The 20,239-nt window shown below is 43.2% G+C and overlaps 1 long non-coding RNA gene across 1 annotated transcript in view; it reads left to right on the forward strand.

The window, feature by feature from the left end:
- The first annotated feature begins 3,514 nt into the window (after positions 1-3,514).
- The window catches only part of LOC136324431 (uncharacterized), an 85,536-nt gene continuing 68,811 nt past the window's right edge, over positions 3,515-20,239 (forward strand). The window contains exon 1 of the long non-coding RNA XR_010729093.1: positions 3,515-3,656. This is a non-coding gene — a long non-coding RNA (uncharacterized lncRNA). The remainder of the gene's footprint in view (positions 3,657-20,239) is intronic.

The following is a 20,239-nucleotide window of genomic DNA, read 5'->3' on the forward strand; positions in this document are numbered from 1 at the left end:
TTGGTTGCAAAGAACAAGAACTCAACTGAAAAGAAAAAGTATTGGCCCATCTGATCCATAGATTCAAAAGGTGCCCCTCCCAGTTTTCTTTAACAGGCCAGTACACCCATTCCCCAGCTGCTGTGAGTATTAGCTGCTAAGTGCCTGCAATTCCAGAGAATTGCACTCAGCTGAAGGGAGCAGCTGCCTTAACCCCCTCATGGCTCACAATGGCTGACTGCTACTGGGTACACATGGGGTATAAGTCTGTGGTGTGTGTGATTTGTGCTCCAGAGCTCTCCACTGTGGATCAGGGCACGGTAAGATCAGGCCAAGCCTTGCTTGGCTCTTTCACTTTCCTTCTTCGCCTGCTCGACTTCCTCCCTTACAGGTTTTTTCTCCCTCAGTGAATTGCTTGTGTCTGTTTCTAAGAACTTTGACCAAGGACACCTACAAAGTCAAATAGCCAGAAGATAGCTAGATTCAGGTTCTCAAAGTCCTTACCTCTTGAGGCCTTTGTCTGCGTCTCAGCTCTGATAGTTTGACTTAGTATTGGCTTTATTCTTTAGCTAATTCTTTCCCATGACTCTCCTTGTAAACTCCAGGTGCACAGCTAGACAGTTCAGCAGCCCCAGGGCAAAGAGAACTTCTTTGTCCCAGTAGTGTCACCAAAGGTTCTAGGATTCATTCTGATTGGACTGCTTTGGGTCACATCCCTTTCCCTAAATCACTCACTATAGATGTTGGTGATGGGGAGGAGGGAACAATGCTTGGTTGGTTAAGACTGGGCCAAGTCCTCCCCAAAGGAAAAAGTGAGTAGTAAAGTCAGAGAGTGGGAAGGAGTGGTTCCCCAGAGAAAATTAGGTTACCCTTATCAGCAGAAAAGGAACATTTGCTGGAAGGATAAAAATAACACATGTCCCTGGTAGATCCTAACAAACTGAAAGATGATTGATCGCATGAAGTCATTATGATAGTGAGGCATATGGAAGCCATCACCTGAGGAATGGTGGCAAGAAAAAGGGACTTCATTCCTATTGATTTGAAAGATGGGTAGAGGGTGTGTGAAAGAGGGCATAATTATCATCTTCAAATATTTGGAATGTTGTCATGATGAAGTGGTATTAGATGTGTTCTGTGAAGCTTTAGGGGAAAACATTAGGATATAGCATCAGAGATTAGTGAAAGGCAGGTCATCCATAAGAAATTATATACAAACACTTTAAAAAAAATTTTATTTATTGATTTTTAGAGAGAGGGGAGAGAGAGAGAGAAAGGGGAGGAGCAGGAAGCATCAACTCCCATATGTGCCTTGACCAGGCAAGCCCAAGGTTTCGAACCGGCAACCTCAGTGTTCCAGGTCGACGCTTTATCCCACTGTGCCACCACAGGTCAGGCCTAAACACTTTAAATATATATATATATAATATATATATATATGATATCATATATATATAGATATATATGTATATGTATATCATATATCACATATATATGATATACATGTAAGTATACCAAAATATATGCTATTTAAATTGTCCCGCAAAAAGTACAGGCCTATTTGAGAGGCGGTGAGTTTACCACGTCTGGGAAGCTGTGAATGGGCATATTTTTCTTCCCTTGACTAATAAAATATGCTTGTGCTTCCTTCTTTACCTTGGCTTTTTCACAAAGGCCATGTCTAGGTAGATCCTACCTGGGTTTTGTCTTGGGGAAATCTCCCCCACCAGCAGTACTTTCTCTGAGCCGTATCTCTGCGCCCTCTTGTTAGTCATGACATGTGGGTTATGGCCTGGCATTACACTCACCTCAGCATGTGCCTTAACTTCCCCCAGTTTGGTGAAGGCGCCTCCAGGGCAGTGACTATCTCATCTTACCTCCTCTGTCTCTTACTCAAGAAATACTGAATAATGTTGAATAATTTTATTGGGACTTTTGTGGAAGGATTCTTGCCTTGGGGGAAGGTGTGTGACTAAAAGGCCACAAGCATCCTGCCCAACTCCTGTGACCACCCCCTCGTGCTAACTTGAAGCTGACGTATAGATGAATAACTGGGAATACCCAGGGCCAGCTCGGCTTTTGCAGCTATTGGAAGGGGTAAGAAGGCACCCTCTACCTCCCTTCTTTGAAGAATAGTGACAATGGGCAGTCCCTGGAGACCTTTGGGGGAGAACAGGGGATCTTAGTAAAATGGATCCTGGAACGTAAAATAAATTGCCCTTTTTCAGTCTTTGTGCCTTCACAAGCTCCTCCCAAAACCTGGAAGAATGCCCTAGCCCCTTCTTCCTCTAGTTTCTGTTATTCCTCCCTTTCCCCTGACTGGTAACTCCACTCCCAGCAAACCTTAGAAAAGTACTTCCTCCTCTTTTCCACCCCACTAAATTGAAGTTATTTCTCATTGCTGGGGGAGGAGGAGCTAACAGCCTGCCTCAACCAAGGTACTTATCACAGTGAATCTTGCTTTACTTGTTTCTTTCTTCCAGTTAGCTTGCATTCTTTCTCCTTGTTGAAGTTATGAACCAGGTCCATGGGTGGGCTCTGTGCCTAACGCAGTAGACTAGCGTGCGCTCATTCCCCCTACCCCACCTTCGCTGCATGAGTGGGTGCCAGAAAGAACAGGATACCAGCGTTTTATATTTTAGAATTTCCAGAGTCATAGGAGTCCATTTAGTGCAGCCTTCCCCTTTACAGATGCTCTTCCTGTGGTATCCTCATACAAGCTTTTGGGTTCATTCAGTCCCTTTCCTTCTCTAAGCCCAAAGCACTTTCTCTGTCGATGATCTCAACATATACCAGGCAGGTAGGGAGGTGTAGGTAGGGTGTCAGTAGCCTCCCTTTTACCGTAGGGTACACTGACTCAGGCGACGGGCCTCAGTAGGGAGAGAGCTGTAACGGGAATTTAGAGTTCCAAGCCAGAGCGAAATTTATTGTGTGTCCTTTTGGGAAATGTGAAAATGAAGTAATCGACTTACTAGCCTCAGGCGAACCCTTTAGCCCGCTATAAGGATCCAAATGGGGATGAGAGAGTGAATGCAGTAGACGAATGGCTGGTGCTGACCCCTTGGCAACTTTGCGAGGTCCAGGCGCGTCCGCCAATCTTCCCCTTGACAGGACCGCCAATGGGCTGCGGCTTCTTTCAGGTCCCGCGTTCCGCCCCTGGTTCTTCGCAGACCTTCTCCCACCTCCTCGCCCCAGCTCCGCCAGTTCCAGACTTCCCTCGGCGATGAGGTCATCTCCTCGCTGCCCACTGGATGTGTCGGGCCGTCAATCACAGGAAGTCCCGCCGCCGTCCACATCACTTTAGTACCCCGACTTTCCTCGCTCTTCCTTAGCCCGCCGGGCTCGGCCTCCACAAGGCCTCTGATTGGCCAGTGCTGCTATCACTCCTGCAGCGGCAGCGTGGAAGGCGGGAGCGGGTGTGGTGGGAGGATCCGCAGCTTCCGTGGCTGAGAAGAGCCGGTGGCGACCGTGTCTGTGGTGTCCGCGGTGGCGGCGAGAACGAACGTCCCATCTTCTCCCCTTCGGCTCCGCTCGCCACATACCCTTCGCTCGCGCCAACTTCTCCGCAGCTCTTGGTGTCCTCGCTGGACGTTAAGCCTCGGGAGGAGACAGGCGCAGAGAGAGCCGGAGCGGAGCGGGGACCGACTCGGAGCTCGGGCCAGGAGGAGAGTGCGGCGGTGAGTGAGAGTCTGGCCAGGGACCCCTCCCCCACCGCGCCCCGCCCCGCTGGAGCATCCTCTCACCTCACAGCCGGGTCACGGGCACCCTCAGGGTTCGGGCAGGGGGGGCCTCGCGCCCTGCCCCCCTGCGGGTTCTGGCGCCCCCGCCGCTCCTCTTCGCCCCTCCTGGCCCAGGTCGCTGAGCCAGGGCGCGGCCGTGCACCTGTGCGCTGCCTGGCCAGGCTGCGCCTGTGGGGAGACACTGAGGTCCCTGTCTCCGTTGCGCCCCGGGAGTATTGTGACTGCAGGTACTGGGTGTCAGGTGCTTTTTTCTAGATCTTATGCAAACCTTCAGGACCCATGTGCAACCCCAGGATTCCCAGGCAAGGGAGGCTCACCTGGACTTGTTGATGCCTGTGTAGCGGCGAATGCCTCCAGGTGTGAGGGCTCTGGCAGGTTGGAAACTTGACAGCGAAGAACTTGACTCTCTTAGAAAGTGTCTGTCAGGGCGCTTTGATTACGGCCCCCACCCTGGCTGGTGCCATGAGGAAGCACTGATACTGTGGTGGGGCTGGAGCTTTCCAGTCGGATGCACACCTGCCATTTGCCAGCTGTGCAGTTTTCGGCCTCCGTTTCCTCATTGAAAAATGGGGATAATATCTATCACATGGGTTGTAATAAGTAGACAACGACTGGTAGACTAGTTTGTATTTAAGGACCATTCCAACTTGACTTTGTCAGGATTTCTCCTTTTTCTCACTATTATGTGCTGTAACTAAAGGGCAGTTGGTGGACGGTTAACTGCCTACCAGCCTGTACTTGGTATGAAGTGTGTGTATATATGAATGTGAAACACACCACTTAAATGTAATATGAAATTACACCTAGCGTTATGTGTTTTTCCGTACACTTAAATCCATAAGATGTCTGAAATATCCCCAAGTTGCTAGTTTTTGAGATCTTTTTCAGATCTTTCCTACCTGAAGCCAGAGCCTGAAACATAATCTTTTATTTTCGATAAGTCTGCATTTAAAATCTATAAAAGCCCAAAGAAACCCCTCCAAATCTCACTGATTCAGTTTTACTGTTGAAAAGCAGCCATCTCCCAGGGGTGAGGTGGTACAGCCAGCTGGCCCACAGCCCCATGACTGCAGGGTGGGGAACTTTTGGCTGAAAGTTATTAAATTAAGTTTTGCCTAATGTCGTTTGCATTTTTCATAGTGAATCAAAGGGCTTTACCATACTCAGTTTCTTTTTTTTTTTTTTGCTTGTACTTTTTTTTTAATATATATTTTTTATTTATTCATTATGGCGAGGGGAGAGAGAGTGAGAGAGAGAAGGGGGGAGGAGCAGGAAGCATCAACTCCCATATGTGCCTTGACCAGGCAAGCCCAGGGTTTTGAACCGGCAACCTCAGCGTTTCCAGGTTGACGCTTTATCCACTGCGCCACCACAGGTCAGGCCACGATACTCAGTTTCTTAATGAACCAATTTAGAAAAAAACCATTACTGTTTTTTTTTTTCAGAAACACATGCAAAGAAAAAACTGACTGTGCCTTAGTTCTATCATTTGCTTCAGTTCTTAATAACTATTATGAACCTCTGTTTTAAAAAGCATCCAAAAGTCTCATCCATTAGGTTAATTTAGTTTTATTTTTTAGAAAGAGAGGAAAGGGGAGAGATGAGAAGCATCAGCTCATAATTGTAGCACTATAGTTGTTCACTGATTGCTTCTCATACTTGGCTTGACTGGGGGGCTCCCGCTGAGTCAGTGACCTTGGGCTTCAGGCCAGCGACTATGGGATCATGTTGATCCCATGCTCAAGCTGGTAAGCCTGCGCTTAAGCTGTTGACCTCCGGGTTTTGAACCTGGGACATAAGTGTCCCAGGTCGACGCTCTATCCATTGTGCCACCACTAGTCAGACTAGGATAATTTTTTTTTATTCATTTTTTAGAAAGGAGAGAGAGAGGAGAGAGAGACAGAGAGAGAAAGGGGGGAGGAGCAGGAAGCATCAACTCCCATATGTGCCTAAACCCAGGGTTTTGAACCGGCGACTTCAGCATTTCCAGGTCGACGCTTTATCCACTGCGCCACCACAGGTCAGGCCTGGATAATTTTTGAATTTAGAGTAAAATTGTATGATGGAAGAGTATATGTATCTCATAATCCAAAAGTATTTATTGCAGACTTTCCATGTCCTTAGTACACTGTCAAATGGTATGAGGAAGGGATTCAAAAGAAATATAAAACAGCACTTCAGTCCATAAAGGGCAAAAACAGTTTGGATGGGTCACCAAGTAGGAATTATGGGTACTCCTTAAGTAGTGACTTCATTCACTCATTCATTTATTCATTCAACAAACTTTTGTTCTATGCCTGTAATATGCCAGGTGTTTTTCTAAAAACTGAGGTTATCAAGATAAATGACATATGGTCCCTGCTCCTGAGGAACTCACAGTCAAATGAGAGAAGCAGAAAGTTACAGATCATTGTAACACACTGAAATAAACTTTTTTTTTTTTTTTTTTTTTATATTTCTGAAGCTGGAAACAGGGAGAGACAGTCAGACAGACTCCCGCATGCGCCCGACCGGGATCCACCCGGCACGCCCACCATGGGGCGACGCTCTGTCCACCAGGGGGCGATGTTCTGCCCATCCTGGGCGTCGCCATGTTGCGACCAGAGCCACTCTAGCGCCTGGGGCGGAGGCCACAGAGCCATCCCCAGCGCCCGGGCCATCTTTGCTCCAATGGAGCCTTGGCTGCGGGAGGGGAAGAGAGAGACAGAGAGGAAGGCGCAGCGGAGGGGTGGAGAAGCAAATGGGCGCTTCTCCTGTGTGCCCTGGCCGGGAATCGAACCCGGGTCGGTCCTCCGCACGCTAGGCCGACGCTCTACTGCTGAGCCAACCGGCCAGGGCAATAAACTTTTAATATAAGCCCAGAATTGTATGGGAGAGTCCAGGGAGCTTTACTTTGTATTTCAAAGAGAAGATCATGTTTGAGCTGAATCTTAACTCATTGATGAAGGAGGCAAAGACCATTCCAAACAGAAGTAACTGAGCTTGGAAAGATTTCATAACATTCTTCTGACCACAGGTATAAGTCCTAGGGAAGAGGAAGGTAGATGACATTTGTTGATGCCTACTATGTATTAGGCATTAAGTTAGGCTTTTAAAATTTTTTTTCTTCTTGTTTTTCCAAGTGAGAGGAGGGGAGATAGATTCCCACATGCGTCCCAGCAGGGATCCACCCAGTAACCCCTGTCTGGGGCCGATGCTCTGCCCATCTGGGGCCATGCTTGCAACTGAGCTATTTTTAGCACCTGAGGCAGTGGCTCCACAGAGCCATCCTCAGTACCTGGGGCCAATGCACCGGAATCAATTAAGCCATGGCTGCAGGAGGAGAATGGGGGTGGGGTAGAGGAGGGGTGGAGAACCTGACAGTTGCTTCTCCTGTGTGCCCTGACCTGAAATTGAACCGGGGACATCCATGCACTGGGCCAACACTCTACCACTGAGTCAAACGGCCAGGGCAAGTTAGGCTTATAATGTATTACTTAATCCTCACAATAACTGTATGAGGTAGATTTTCTCTCCACTTTATGATAAGGAAACTGAAGCTCAGGATAGTTAAATAATTTGTCTAAGGCTAGTGACAGAGCCAGGACTTGAATATGCTCTTTTCTTTTTAACACTGTTTTATAGAAGTAAATATGAATGAGATGAGAAAGTTCAACTTATGTGTCATTTTATTACATCTATTACAATTACTTTCTGTGAAATACTTATATTTGATTTAAAGTTGCTAAAGCTTATATAATAAATAAAGTCTATTTTTATCAAATGGTATTTATTTTATGGTTATAAATGTGGCATTTTTTAGAAAGTGTGGCCCATGGAAACATTCAGTAAAAATGGAAGGCACCGATTGATACATACAAATTCTATATGGAGACTTTACAAAATGGACTTTTCTTGAGCCTGCATCTTAAATATTAAAGTATACAAAGTTAAGAATATCAGACATATGACCAATTAAATAGTAAAAGGAGTAAAATATATAGATTTGAATAATTATTTTTTACAAAAGGGAAATTATAATTTTTGAAGTTATATTAACAAAGATTATTGTATTATGTTTAGAGAGACCGCTATGGCAAGAGCATATACTTAATTGTAAGCTCTGCAAGGGCAAGGATTTTTTTTTAATTCCAAGCTTCAGTAGCAATTCTTGGGACATAAAAGATGCTCAGTAAATATTTGTTGAACAAAAGATGAGCATGAACAAATATATATTTACAGTGAGTAGTGTATTTATGAGTATGAGTGCTAGGGTTGATAGTTAGAATTGATTGACATTAAATGGAATATTTTCATCTGCTGAGGGAAACTTTGTAAGGTTATATTTCAGAAGGTCTTTGAAAGGGAAAAGGGAAGAAAGACATTTGATCGATTATAGATTATAGATATTAGGTGTGGGGAGTAATTTATAAATGGTTTCATTTAGGAAGAAAAGGAACATTGAACAAAGGGAATGGGCCACTGACAATTCAGCATATTTAGGGTATTTCTAAGGTCTTACTGGAATTTTGAGAATCAAGGAAAACAGTCTTTGCTTTCAAGGAGCTTACAGTTTTGTAAAGTAGTATGTTAGCTAAGCTATTGCGTAACAACTTACCCTAAAGTTAGTGTTTAAGGCAGTTAACATTATCTCTCACAATTTTTTGTGAGTCAGATATTTGGAAGTAGCTTGGTTGAGTGGTTCAGGCTTAGTGTCTCAAAAGATGGCAGTAATATGTCATCTAGGGTTACAGTCATCTGAAAACTTGACTAAGGATGGCAGATCATCTTCCAGAGTGGCTACTCAGTGGCTAGCAAGTTGGTACAGGCTGTTGGTGGGAGGTCTCAGTTCTCCATGTGGGCCTCTATAGAGAGCTACAGCTAGTGCTCGACTTACGACCACGATTGGTTCCGACAGACCGGTTGTAACATAATTTGGTTGTAAGTTGAGTAGGCTATATGTACAGTACTGTGAAATGATGTTATAAAAATCTTTAAGTCATATTTTATCATAATTTTCTTTCATTATTGTTATATATCATAATTTTCTTTGTTCATTTTATGCCATTTGTATCATCTCTACACCATTTTGTTTCTTATTTTTACATTCATCAGGTTTAAGTAAAACACTGCATTACCAGAACAACTGGTTTAATATTTGCAAAGACAATTTCCTCTTGGTAGACATCTTGGGAGGGGTTTGATGAAAAATATCCAAGACCCAAAACACAAATTGCTGTACCGAGTCTGGGATAACAGTTGAAATGGTGCACGTGGAGATGGTAGTGCTGCCGGAAGCTGGTCCGCACTGTCTTATGCCCAGCTGGGCAATGCTTGCGCTGCCAGATGCGGAGCAGTCGTGGCTAGTGATTGTTGTCGTAAAGTCAAATGGTCGTAAGTTGCAGAGGTCATAAGTTGATCAATATTTGTACTTGAATGCCTTCGGTAGGCTTCACTCAGAGCAAATAATCCAAGAGACCAGGTTGCATTGTCTTTTATGACTTAGCTGCAGAAGTAACATACCATCTTTTCTCCAGTATTCTATTAGTCACATGTTGTGGGAAGGGTTTACACAGGGAAGTGAATACCAGGAGCATTAGGGGCTGTCTTGGAGGCTGGCTGTCACAGTGGGTAGCATAGAAACATAAATATTGGAAGAAGGTACAAAGTGCTGGAACATGAGGGGGAAAGAATCAGAGGAAGGAAAGGTTACTTTTGGGGAGATGAGAGAATTGAGGATTTAATTTTTTTAACAGATAATAATTCACATATATTTGCTGAATGCTTCCTGTATGTGTGCCTTCCACATGGTCAGCTAATATGTGGACATGAACACTGAATTAGGGTCATTTGAAGTGATTTGAGTGTTGTAGGTTAGCATTTAAACTAAGGATAGATATTTGATCTTGGTAAGATAAGGGTGGAGTAATTTTTCTAATATTGAAGAGAACAGTAACTTATAAGAATGATAGACAAGCAGTTGCAGAGTGCAAGAAGTGAAGAGCATAGGAACTAGATTTTCTGGGTTCATATCCTACCTCTACCACTAGCTAGTTATGTGACCTTGAGTTTGTTGTGACTGCGATACTCTTACTTTATCTTCTTAGTGGCTTACTAATTGTAAAATGGGGATAATAATGTTGCTTGCTTTGTGTTGCTACTGTGAGGATCAGCTAAGTAAAATTATGCCACATCCTTGGAATAGCATACATGGTACATGCATCATCATCATCATTACTAATTTTAGCAGTAGCATAGAACATGGGTGACTGAAGGTGGAGTCAGATGAATGAATGTAGAATTATGTGAGTATTCAGAAAGAGACATTGAAATGCCAATCATTGCTCCTTCAGTATCATTATTTTTAGTTCAAGTACCTATGTTTAATAATATTTATTTCACAAGGTGGAGTGAACAAATGATTTTTTTTTTAACTGAACTTCATAATTAAAACAAGACCTTAGGAGGTGTACAGTTGCCTGTTAAGGGCATATCATACCCTCTTGTTGTCCCTCTTTACAATTACTAAACCCTCTCTTTGCAGATTGGGTTTAGCCAGAAGCAGTACTTAAAGTTGCATATGCTTCAAAAAAGCTTAGAAGTAGAACTAGGGCCCATAATAAAAATACCTGGAATGAGGACTCTGTGATTAAGTCATAAAAGAATCTGCAGAGATTCTTTATTTAAAAATTAAATATTAAAAAAAAAATTTTTATTAAGTGTGAGGCTGGGAGGCAGAGACAGACTCCTGCATGTGCCGTAACTGGGATCCACCTGGCTAGCCCCCTCCCCAGCGATACTCTGCTGATCTGGGACCTCTGCTCCATTGCTCAGCAACCAAGCTATTTTAGCACCTGAGGTGAGGCCATGGAACCATCCTCAGCTCCTGGGGCCAACTTGCTCAAAATGTTTGAGCCATAGATGCGGGAGGGGAAGAGGGGAGGGGGAGAGAGAGGAAAGGTGGGAAGGGTAGAGAAGCAGATGTCACTTCTCCTGTGTGCCCTGACTGGGAATTGAACTTGGGACTTGCTCATGCTGGGCTGACACTCTACTGCCAAGCCAACTGGCCAGGGCCCAGAGATTCTTAAAAGTACTGTATCACTTCTACGAAGAGTCAAGATCATTGAATTCCATGTTGCTGCAGGTGTTAAAGCAGAAGTTGGATGATCTGCCAAAGTGCATTGGGTGGAGCTAATTGTTTAACATTTATTTTTCCATTTTTTGAGAGAGTGAAAGAGGGGAAAGGGGATCAACTTAGTTGACCCTCACTGTAGCAATACAATTCATTCTCCTTAGTTTTTCCGTTTAGTTGTGTGCTATTGGTTGCTTTTCTCTTTTTATTTTAGAGAGAGGAGAGAGAGAAGGGTGGGAGAGTAGCAGGAAGCATCAACTCATAGTAGTTGCTTCTTCTATGTGCCTTGACTGGGCAAGCCTGGGGTTTTGAACTGGTGACCTCAGCATTTCAGGTTGCCACTTTATCCACCATGTTACCACAGGTCAGGCATTGGTTGCTTCTCTTGCGTGCCCTGACCAGGGATTGGACCCACGACCTCGGTGTGTAGGAAGGATACTCTATCAACTGAGGCACCAGACCAGGGTGTTGTTATGTTTTCTTTAGTTCTGTGGTTTAGTGATTCAAGTCCAATTTTCATTGTTTAGTTGAACAAAGGCACTGAGAAATTAAATGGTTTGAGGTTCCACAACAGTCTGGTAGCTGAGCCTAGGTCAAGTCTTCACCCTGTATTTAAGGTTGGCGCATGTAGCTATAATAAAACATCTGTAGACTCCTTCGAAGACTGAGTGCTGTGGAAATTTTTCTTTTCTGTGGATACCATATATATTATATATTTTAACCATTTATTTTATTGAGAGGAAGGGAGAGAGGAAGACGGGAATACAGTATTGAGCTGTTCTGTATGTGCCCTGACTGGGGATTTAACTGGCAACCTCTGTTGGATACCACATTTTTACTTTTGTGGTGTATGTGATTCATTTGCTTCCTTACTCACTCTTGTTCATATGCATTTAGAATTCATTCTCTCTGTATAAGTGAGTGCTAATAATGAGTATTTTGGATAGATCATTTTGAAATCTGGAGTGTGTCTTCTATTACTGAATTTTTGATGGGGGGCTACTTATAGGTTTTTTACCTCTAAAATTGTGAGAATTATGGGTGACTCTGGTTCTTTATAAATGAAATCTTTATTTAATTTATTGATTTTAGAGAGAGAGGGAGAGAGAGAGAGAGAGAAACATAGATTTGTTGTTCCACTTATTTATGTAGTTGATTTTTGTATGTGCTCTGATGGGGGACCGAGCCTTGGTGTATGAGGATGATACCCTAACCAAGTTACCTGGCCAGGGCCTTTTTATAATTATTTTAAAGATCTTTTTTCTTGATTTTACAGAGAGGGGTGAGGTGAGAAGCATCAACTCATATTTGTTTCACTTTAGTTGTTCATTACTTGCTTGTGACTTATCATATGTGCCTTGACTGGGCAAGCCCAGAGTTTCGAACTGGTGGCTTTAGCATTCCAGATCAATGCTCTGTCTGCTGTGCCACCACAGGCTAGGCTATAAATTTTTTTATTTTAGTTGGTATACAGTATTACTTATATTAGTTTCAGGTGTACAATACAGTGATTTGACATTTTTATACCTTACAATGTGATCACCCCAGTAAATTCTAGTAATCATCTGTCATCATCTAAACTTTTTTTAATTGATTTTAATTTATTGTGTTTACATACATTCTAGTGTTGCCCCGAATGCACCCCCTCTCCCTCGTATTCCCCTCAACATCTCTTTGACCCCCTCCCCATAGCGCCCTCACCCCTTCCCTTCAGGTTTATCCCATCCTATCATCCCCTTTCCCTCTGTCCTCTTATCCTCTGGTCCCTTTGATTTCTCTTCTGTCTCAATTCCGTTCCTCAGTTCACTTTGTTCATTGGATTCCTCAAACGAGTGAGGTCATATGATATTTTTCTTTTTTTGCCTGGCTTATTTCGCTTAACATAATAGTTTCCAGATCCATCCATGTTGTCGCAAAAGGTAGGATTTCCTTCTTTTTCATGGTCTCATAGTATTCCATTGTATATATGTACCATAGCTTTTAAATCCATATCACCATCTAAACTTATCACACTATTATTTACTATATGTAACTTTGGCATTTTTGAAAAACCTTTGTTCTGGTATCAAAAGTTAAAATATGATAGATGTAATTTGAAAAAATTCCAAACACTCCAGTACAAGAGAGTAAAATAACTAGTGAGGTAACATATCAAGTTTAAGGGCATGAACAGAGTTAGGTTATGACAGTTATCAGCTGTATAACCATGGGCTCACTACTGAACCACCTTGTGACTCAGTTTCCTCATCTGTAAAATGGAATTAATTCTTACAGCATGAGGTTGTTGTAAGAATTATGGAGAAATGTAAGGGGAAGTAACAGCGGCATTGCCATGGTGCTACCTTGTTAATCTTCACCAGCTCTGTGAAGTATATAGTAGTACTATTTTGCAGGTCAGGAAAGATAAGCTTGGAAAAACGAACTATTGGTAAGATCACACTCAAGATTTGAACCCAGTCTGTCTTTGAATTAAAAGATGCTGACTCCCTATATTAAAATGTATGAAGTGCCTAACTGCCTCTAGTAAATGTCTGTTCCTGTTCACTTTCTTTTGCATAGTTGGTGAGAAATGCCAATATAGTGAGAATTCTTGATGGTAATAATCAAAATATTTGCAGTATTCCTTGTATGTAGCCTGTTTTTTTTTTTTTTTTTTTGAGAGAGAGAGAGACAAAGGGACAGATAGGGACAGATAGACAGGAAGGGATAGAGATGAGAAGCATGAATTCTTTGTTGCAGCACCTTAGTTGCTCATTGATTGCTTTCTCATATGTGCCTTGATCAGGGGGCTCCAGCTGAGCCAGTGACCCTCTTGCTCAAGCCAGCAACCTTGGGCTTCCAGCCAGCTACTGAGGGATCATGTGTTGATCCCACACTCAAGTAAAGGACCCTATGCTCAAGCTGGTAAGCCCGTGTTCAAGCCAGCGACCTCGGGGTTTTGAACCTGAGTCTTCTGCATCCCAGGCTGATGCTCTATCCACTGTGTCACTGCCTGGTCAGGCTCTTGTATGTACCTTGTTGCCATTCCTGAAATGGAAAGCTACAACAGTGACTTCATATTTTAAGTTGCTCAGTGGGCATAGTATAATGTCTAAATTAAACTTTTTAAATCATGTTTCAGTAACTGTAAATGGTGTAAGTGATGCCATAGTCTCCTTTTTTAAAAAAAGTATTGATTTTAGAGACAAGAAGGAAAGAGAGAAACAGTGATTTATTGTCTCACTTATTTATGCATTCATTGGCTGGTTCTTTTTATTTAATTAATTTATTTTTAAAGATTTATTGATTTTAGAGAGAGGAGAGAGAGAGGGGAGGGGCAGGAGGAAGCATCAACTCGCAGTATTTCCTTCTCATATGTGCCTTGACTGGGCAAACCTGGGGTTTTGAACTGGCAACCTCAAAATTCCAGGTTGATGCCCTATCTGCTATGCCACCACAGGTCAGGCTCAATGGTTGGTTCTTTTTTTAAAAATTTAATTAATTTATTTTAAGTGAGAAGAGGGGAGATAGTGAGACAGACTCCTGCACGTGTCCTGACCGGGATCCACCTGGCAACCCCTGTCTGGGGCCGATGCTCGAATCAGTCGAGCTGTTTATAGTGCCTGAGGCTGATGTGTATGGACCAACCAAGCTATCCTCTGTGTCTGGGGCCACACACAGACCAATTGAGCCACAGGCTGAAAGAGGAGAGAGAGAGAGAGAGTGGGGAGAGGAAGGGGAAGAGAAGCAGATGGTCACTTCTCATGTGTGTCCTGGCTGGGGATCAAACCTAGGATGTCCACATGTCAGGCTGATACTCTATTCACTGAGCCAACTGGCCAGGGCCAGGTTGATTCTTGTATGTGCCCTGACTAGGGATTGAACCACAATGTTGATGTATAAGGACGACACTCTTAACCAACTGAGCCCCTAGCCCGGGCCCCGGTCTTAATCACAGTGAATTTGTACTTATTTTCACTACCACAAAATTTACAGGAACTTTGAGAGTTGTTCTCTTCTAATTCTTTAGGCCAGGGGTCCCAAACTATTTACACAGGGGGCCAGTTTATTGTCCCTCAGACCGTTGGAGGGCCGGACTATAAAAAAAACTATGGGCCCTGGCCGGTTGGCTTAGTGGTAGAGCGTCGGCCTGGCGTGCAGAAGTCCCGGGTTCGATTCCCGGCCAGGGCATACAGGAGAGGCGCCCATCTGCTTCTCCACCCCTCCCCCTCTCCTTCCTTTCTGTCTCTCTCTTCCCCTCCCGCAGCTGAAGCTCCATTGGAGCAAAGATGGCCCGGGCGCTGGGGATGGCTCCTTGGCCTCTGCCCCAGGCACTAGAGTGGCTCTGGTCGTGGCAGAGCGACGCCCCGGAGGGCCAGAGCGTCGCCCCCTTGTGGGCATGCCAGGTGGAGCCCGGTCGGGCGCATGCGGGAGTCTGTCTGACTGTCTCTCCCCGTTTCTAGCTTCAGAAAAAAAAAAAATACAAAAACAACCACAAAAAACAAAAAACTATGAACAAATCCCTATGCACACTGCACATATTTTAAAGTAAAAAACCAAAACGGGAACAAATACAATATTTAAAATAAAGAACAAGTAAATTTAAATCAACAAACTGACTGACCAGTATTTCAATGGAAACTGGGTTATGAGATGGTCAATGTCCGGTTCCATATTTGTCACTGCTAGCCGTAACAAGTTATATGACACGCTTCTGGAACCGTGACGCGTGCTGTCCTGTGTCACCAGAAGTAGTACTGTACGTGAGTGATGCTGCGCTTTGGCATCGCTCCCTGACCACCAATGAAAGAGGTGCCCCTTCCGGAAGTGTGGTGGGGGCCAGATAAATGGCCTCAGGGAGCGCATGCGGCCCGCAGGCCGTAGTTTGGGGACCCCTGCTTTAGGCTATACCATGTCACATTTTGGTATAAGAGTGGTGGTGTCATGGTTGTGAAACTGGCTTTATTGCTGATTTTATATTTTGTTATATGTGGGAGATTATATCTATATCTATCTATCTATGTATATATATTAAATTGATTTTAGAGGGACAGAGAGAGGAAGGGGGAGAGAGAGAGCAAAGCATTTATTTGTTGTTCTACTTAGCTGTGTGTCGCTTCCCATATGTACCCTGACTGGGGATTGAACCCACAAACTTGGCATATCTGGACGGTGCTCAAAACAACTGAGCTTCCCGACCAGGGCTTGATCTACTTAATGAAAAATCACTTGAACTAAAAGCTTTATTTTAGGAGCCTTTCACTCTTTAATTCTAACATTCCAGGTTAATGCCTAAGGTCATGGCATTGAGGCAAAGATGTAGTATTTTAAATTTGATTTTATAGATTTAGTGAATCATTTCATATTATCTTGTTAATGTTTCCTTTTGTTTAGATTTTTTTTTTCAAGGGGAATGGGAATTGGGAACCAAGAATATAATGAGATTATAGACTAATGATGATTTGAAATTAAATACATTTAAAAATTTATTTTTTACTCATTAGAAGTTCATAGATGGTATGGTTCACTTGCATAATAACTATCATGAATCTATGTATATATTGAGTCAAACAGTTATTTAATAATTTTCTAAATCAGTTAACTGTGTAGCATGATTGTCCTGTTTTTAAAAATAATCTTTGACTTTTACCTGAAAACTGATTCTGAAGATGAACCTGGCAGAAACTGTGTGAAAACTGGACATGATCTGTACAATTTGGACAAATTATTTATGACATTTTATTTTCAATATGTTTAATAACCTGTTGGGTGCCTAAATAAAACTGAGTTAATTATAGTGTAACCTTTTGTTCTATTTGGAAGTGTTAAGGGGTTTTGAGTACCCTCCAAAGTTCACCTTCATCAAGTGAGTTTAAAAAACTCTTTTTAGAACAGGGATCCTCAGAACTTGACCTGTATGACCTCTTCTGATCACTGTTTTGTTTTAAAAAAGCATAGTAGATTTCCCTACTGTATGGAGATAGTAGTAATGTGTTTTGGAGTTGAATGCACCTGTTTTCAGTCCTGGCTCTACTGTTCACTGACTGTAATCTCGACAAGGGTATTAATCTTTCTGAATCTCTTATTTCCTCATAAGATAGTTGTGAGATAAATACATAAAATTACATGTGAAGTGTTTAGCACATAATAGGTATTCTATGCATGTTCTTTTTTCACTTTAGTTGTTCACTGTTTGCTTCTCATGCCTGTTCATTTTCTATGTACCCAGAAACTTTCTTTTTTTTTGTTCTTTTCTTTTTTGGTGACAGAGACAGATATGGACAGACAGACAGGAAGGGAGAGCGATGAGAAGCATGAACTCTTCATTGTGGCACCCTAGTTGTCCATTGATCGCTTTCCAATATGTGCCTTGACCAGGGGGCTACAGCAGACTGAGTGACCCCTTGCTCAAGCCAGTGACCTTGGGTTCAAGCTGGTGAGCTGTGCTCAAACCAGATGAGCCTGCACTCAAGCTGGTGACCCCGGGGTTTCGAACCTGGGTCCTCCGTGACCAGTCCGATGCTCTATCCACTGTGCCACCCCCTGGTCAGGCTACATGGCTTACTTCTTTTTTCTGATCATTGCTCAGATGTCTCCTTATTAGAGATACCATCATATATAAAAAAGCCACCTTACTTCTCATTTTCAGACGTTTCCTGTTTCCTTTATCCTGCTTCATTTTCTCCACAGAACTTATCACTTGACATTTATTTTTTGTTTTCTTCAAGTAGATGATGATCTTTACAAGGGGAGGAGACTTTGTTTATTGCTGTATCCTCAGCACCAAAAAGTACTTGGCATGTAGTAGGTTTTTTTTAAGTTTAAACGTTGTTGTTTTTTTGTTTTTTTTTTGTATTTTTCTGAAGCTGGAAACGGGGAGAGACAGTCAGACAGACTCCCGCATGCGCCTGACCGGGATCCACCCGGCACGCCCACCAGGGGTGATGCTCTGCCCACCAGGGGGCGATGCTCTGCCCCTCCAGGGCCTCGCTCTGCCGCGACCAGAGCCACTCTAGCGCCTGGGGCAGAGGCCAAGGAGCCATCCTCAGCGCCCGGGCCATCTTTGCTCCAATGGAGCCTTGGCTGTGGGAGGGGAAGAGAGAGACAGAGAGGAAGGAGGGGGTCAGGGTGGAGAAGCAAATGGGCGCTTCTCCTATGTGCCCTGGCCGGGAATCAAACCCGGGTTCCCCGGCACGCCAGGCCGATGCTCTACCGCTTAGCCAACCAGCCAGGGCAAGTTTAAACGTTTTTTGAAAAAAATTTTTGTGATTTTAGCAAGAGAAGGGAAGAGAAAGAAAGAGATGGGAACATTGATCTGTTCCTGTATGTGCTCTGACTGGGCATTGAATTGGCAACCTCTATACTTTGGAATGATATTCTAACCAACTGAGCTATTTGGCCAGTGCTGTAGGGTTTTTGTTTGTTTGTTTTTGAGACAGAGACAAGCAGACAGGCAGGAAGGAAGAGCGATGAGAAGCATCAGTTCTTTGTTGTAGCACTTTGGTTGTTCATTGATTGCTTTCTCATATGTGCCATGACTGGATGGCTCTAGCCAAGCCAGTGACCCCTTTCTCAAGCTAGAGACCTTGGGCTTCAAGCCAGTGTCCATGAAGTCATGTCTAGAATTCCATGGTCAGGCCAGTGACCCTGTGCTGAAGCTGAATGAGCTCATGCTAAGCCAGCAACTTCAGGGTTTCGAGCCTGGGTCATCTGCGTCCCAGGCCAACACTCTCTCTAGTGTGCCACTGCCTGGTCAGGCTGTAGTAGGTTCTTTATAAATATTTTTAATGGATTAATGACTGAAGGAATGGACATTTTAATTTTTCTTACTTTATCTCTCAAATGGTATTTAATATAATTGATCACTTTCTTTCTTAAATGATTTTAAGATTTTTGGGGTTTTTTTTGAGGGAGACAGACAGGAAGAGAGAAAGATGAGAAGCATGACTCATAGTTGCATCACTTTAGTTGTCCATTGATTGCTCTTTATATGTGCCTTGAATGGGGGGGGGGGGCTGAGCCAGTGAACCCTTGCTCCAGCCAGCGACCGTGGGCAGAAGCCAGTGACTTTTTGGCTCAAGCCAGTGATCATAGGATCATGTCGATGATTCCACACTCAAGCCAGTGACCCTGCGCTCCGGCTGGTGAGCCTGTGCTCAAACCAATGAGCCTGTGCTCAAGCTGGTGACCTTGGGGTTTTGAACCTGGGACCTCAGTGTCCCAGGTTGACACTCTATTCATGGCGCCCCCACAGGTCAGGCATCTTGAACCATTTTATATTCTTAGTATGACATTATTCTCTGAGTTTTTTCACCTAATACTTTGTCCATTTCTATAATATCTCCTGTCATTCTATACTTAGAAGTAGATTTAAGAAAGGTATATAAGACCTTTACACTGAATATCAGAACACATTGCTGAGAGAAGTTAAAAAAGACCTAAATAAGTAGAGATGTGTGTATGTGTATATATATACACACACACACACACACACCATGTTCATGGTTCAAAAGACACAATAATGTTAAGCTGTTCAATCTAACCAAGATAATCTGAAGATTCAGTGGGTTTACAATAAAAATTTCAGCACAGTAAACTTTTGTGAAAATTGACATGCTGAATCTGAAATTTTCAAGGAGTGTGATTGGTGGTAGTGCAGTGGATAAAGCATCAACCCAGAATGCTGAGGTTGCTGGCTCTGAGCATGAGCTTGTTCATACAATTCTAAAGCTCATGAGCTGAGTCCCCCCAATATGTTGCTAGAATGAAAAGCCCAAAGTTGCTGGCTTGAGGAAGGGGGACATTGGCTTGGCCCCAGTCAGGTCACTTATGAGAAGCAATCAATGCACAACTAAAGTGAAAGCAACTATGAGTTGATGCTATTCACCTTCTCTCTCCCTTCCTGTCTCTTTCACAAAACAAATAAACAAAAACAGAACAATCTAAAATTTACATGGAAATTTAAAGGACCTAGAATAGCTAAAACAATTTAGAAGCAGAAGAACAAATTTGGAAGAATTAAAGTACTTGATTTCAAGATATTATTAAAACTAGAATAATCATGATAGTGTGGTATTGGTATAAAAATAGATATGGATCATTGAAATACAATAGGAAGTACTGAAATAGACACAAGTATGGCCAGTTGATTGTTCAGTGAAGGCTCAAATGTAATTCAGAAAGGGAAAGGATAGTCTTTTCAACAAATGCTGCTGGGACAGTTGGATATTTGTATGTAAAGAAATGAATCTCACCTGACCAGGCAGTGGTGCAATGTATAGAGCATCAACCTGGGATGCTGAGAACCAGGTTTGACACTCTGAGGTGAGCATGGACTCAGTAGCTGTGTGCAGGGTCACTGACTTGAGCATGGGATCATACACATGACCCCATGGTCTCAAGCTTGAGCCCAAAATTGCTGGCTTGAACC

The sequence above is a fragment of the Saccopteryx bilineata genome, chromosome 1 (assembly GCF_036850765.1).
Source record: "Saccopteryx bilineata isolate mSacBil1 chromosome 1, mSacBil1_pri_phased_curated, whole genome shotgun sequence".
Classification (NCBI taxonomy): Eukaryota; Metazoa; Chordata; class Mammalia; order Chiroptera; family Emballonuridae; genus Saccopteryx; species Saccopteryx bilineata.